Source organism: Siphateles boraxobius, unplaced genomic scaffold (assembly GCF_051911475.1).
Source record: "Siphateles boraxobius isolate OS27281-9 unplaced genomic scaffold, OSU_SipBor_1 130, whole genome shotgun sequence".
NCBI classification, from domain to species: Eukaryota; Metazoa; Chordata; class Actinopteri; order Cypriniformes; family Leuciscidae; genus Siphateles; species Siphateles boraxobius.
Genome location: NW_027508734.1, coordinates 41,175,422 through 41,178,710, shown reverse-complemented (window position 1 = coordinate 41,178,710; position 3,289 = coordinate 41,175,422). Strand labels below are relative to the sequence as shown.

At 40.4% G+C, this 3,289-nt stretch overlaps 1 long non-coding RNA gene across 1 annotated transcript; it reads right to left on the bottom strand.

Annotated features, from left to right (window-relative positions):
- Positions 1-1,138: 1,138 nt before the first annotated feature.
- LOC143737712 (uncharacterized) lies at positions 1,139-1,341 on the bottom strand. The gene is made up of 2 exons (XR_013203698.1): positions 1,307-1,341; positions 1,139-1,254 (listed from the first exon to the last, which is right to left on the bottom strand). It is a non-coding gene; the product is annotated as an uncharacterized LOC143737712 (long non-coding RNA).
- Positions 1,342-3,289: the final 1,948 nt, after the last annotated feature.

Sequence of the window (3,289 nt, the reverse complement as noted above, 5' to 3'; positions counted from 1 at the left end):
TTGAAAAGCTGAAAACGTAACTATTACGTCCGCTAGGGGTAAGATGCAATAAATTAAAGAAAAAGGTATGAAAGGCTTCCAGCAGGCCGTCAGATCAAAAGAACCGAATGGCGAATACAATCAATTATAATATAAATTTATTGTGAATAACAAACGTAAATAAATAATAGTAAATCAGTTAGGATTCGTTAGAAGGGCCTACGGCCCAAACGAAAATTATATAGCAATAAAGTATAAGCTTTAACTTTAAAACTCTTGAGTGTTAATTTAACACTCATATTTTATCACTGGAGTTTGTGCTGTGTATGCTGTTTTAACCCTTATGAGTGTTAATCCCAAATTAACCCACCATTTAACATTAGGTTACTGTTATGTTGTTTATTTTTCCTTGTGTCTTTATACTATCTGTGTATGCTTTTTGATGTTTTCTTTGAGTTTCAGATCATTGCTGATTTGCTAACAGTGCTGCCGCCTGCCAGCAGCAATTGGATGATCAGCTGGCGGTCCTTTTAAAAACTCCTCATTTGCTTGACAGAGGGACTGTTGCGGCTTCGGGCCGGTCGCAATGGCTCAGACTTCCTGCCAGCCGCCAGACCAAAATATTATTTTCGTGTTTCTTTTGGCTGTGTGTTTTATTTAGAATGTGGTAATGTAGGATAGACCTGCTCTATTTTTTGGAACTTATTAATTCTCTGTTTTTGATGAACGTAGTTAGGTAAGCTTTATTAGGGCCCAAGCCTTGAAAAGGCGAAGGCCCTATTGTTGTCCTAAGGATTCTTCTTCTTCTTCTTCTTCTTCTTCTTCTTCTTCTTCTTCTTCTTCTTCTTCTTCTTCTTCTTTTTAGGGCCCAAGACTTGAAAAGGCGAAGGCCCTATTGTTTTCCTAAGGATTCTTCTTCTTCTTCTTTTCATTATTAGAGCCCAAGCCTTGAAAAGGTGAAGGCCCTATTGTTTTCCTAAGGATTCTTCTTCTTCTTCTTCTTCTTCTTCTTCTTCTTCTTCTTCCTTTTTATTATTAGGGCCCAAGCCTTGAAAAGGCGAATGCCCTATTGTTTTCCTAAGGATTATTATTCTTCTTCTTCTTTTTATTATTAGGGCCCAAGCCTTGAAAAGGCGAAGGCCCTATTGTTTTCCTAAGGATTATTAGGGCCCAAGCCTTGAAAAGGCGAAGGCCCTATTGTTTTCCTAAGGATTATTCTTCTTCTTCTTTTTATTAGGGCCCAAGCCTTGAAAAGGCGAAGGCCCTATTGTTTTCCTAAGGATTATTAGGGACCAAGCCTTGAAAAGGCGAAGGCCCTATTGTTTACCTAAGGATTATTATTAGGGCCCAAGCCTTGAAAAGCAAAAGCCCTATTGTTTTCCTAAGGATTCTTCTTCTTCTTCTTCTTCTTCTTCTTCTTCTTCTTCTTCTTATTATTATTATTATTATTATTTTACTACCTTTTGGGCACTTTTGGGGCGCTTAACGTGCTCAAAAACTCTTGAAATTTTGGAAGTGACTATTGTGAGTCAAAGTTATAGCGCCACCAACTGGCAGCAGGAAGTGTGTCACTTTCAAAATGCTTTTAAATCACCCTCTTATTTTTACCCGATTTGCTTCAAACTTTATGTGTATAATGTAAACACAAGCCAGATGTAGACCTGTGAAAGGATTATTGATATCTTAAATACTGTTGCCATGGCAACGCATCAAACTTTAATATTCTTTTTGGATGCTTTTGAGACTCTTAACATTCTTCAAATTGCATGAAACTTGACAGACACATCTCATTTATTACCTAATAGACATGTGCAAAGTTTCAGAAACGGGCGTGGTACAGGGGCCCCCTTTTGACAAAAGTTGGGGGGTTAGTTTTATCTACAGTAACAAAACTCGGTATGTATATTGCACTCTTCAAGCCGGACAACTTTCTAATTTAAAGTCATTAGCTCCGACCAACAGGAAGTCAGATATTTTGGTTTAAATGTGGATGTTTTGAAGAATTTTCTCTCTCTCTGTGAGAGGGAGAGAGAGAGGGGAGGGGGGGTGGATTTGTCTGCTGAGTGAGAATACTTTTAATTCTTGTTTTTCAAGGTTTCAGGGGCTTTTGGTGCCCTTAACATGCTCGAAAACTCTTGAAACTTTGCACACGGGTCAGAACCCGCAGCCATTAGGGCCGGGCTGAAGCTGGTACCCGGGCGTGGCAGAGGGGCTCGACAGCGCCCCCTGGAATGGGATTTGAACACTTGTCCATAAATCAAACACACTTGCATGTAATAATATGAAACTCTGTACACATATAGATCTCATCGGGCCGAACAACTTTCCCTCTGTCAAGTTTTACGCCAGCCCTACAGGAAGTCGGCTATTATGGCTTGTTTGGAGAATGCTTGCTCTGGAATTTTAACTTATCTTCCAAGGCAATTCATTCAATTGTCACCAAACTCGGTCAGCGTGAAGTCAAGACATTGAGGATGCTAAATTGCGGACGGATTTGTAATATCTCGAACGGTTTGGCCGTAAAAAAGGACACATAAAGTGTGTTATAACTTAGTTAGTTTTACCTACAGTTACAAAACTTGGCTTGTATATTGTTCTTGTCAAGCCGAACAACTTTCTAATTTACAGTCATTAGTTCCCACCAACATGAAGTCAGATATTTTGGTTTGAATGTGGATTCTGAGCATTTTCTCTCCCTCTCTCTGACAGAAAGAGTGTCCCCTGCCAATCTGTGTGTGTGTGTGTGTGTGTGTGTGTGTGTCTGTGTGGGGAGGGGGAGGGGGGGTCTCTTCGGGTGATAACACAAAATCATAAATAGGGATATACTGCCCTCTTGTGTCCAAAATTATATTTATATATAAATATATTGCATATGTGACTGAGGATGTTCTGTTTTATTGGGAGTGTACACATATATAAGTAAACAGTTTGCAGTCTGAATGATGTCCTGTATGAAAAAAAATGACGGAGTATGTTTCCACTGTTCACACACACACACGCACACACACACACAGTTCGATCGTTCGCGCCTCTCTCTCAAGGTGGAGTGTGTGTGTGCGCGTGAGAGAGGCGCGCTGGCGCGATCGAACTGTGTGTGTGTGTGTGTGTGTGTCTGTGTGTGTGTGTGTCTGAGTGAGTGAGTGAGTGAGTGAGAGAGGCGCGGGCGCGATCGAACTGTGTGTGTGTGAGAGAGAGAGAGAGAGAGAGAGAGAGAGAGAGAGAGAGAGAGAGAGAGAGAGACGCGGAAATCATTTTATACGGAAATCAATTATTTGTAATTCAGATGAGAATAAAGAACGTGTTAATTAAA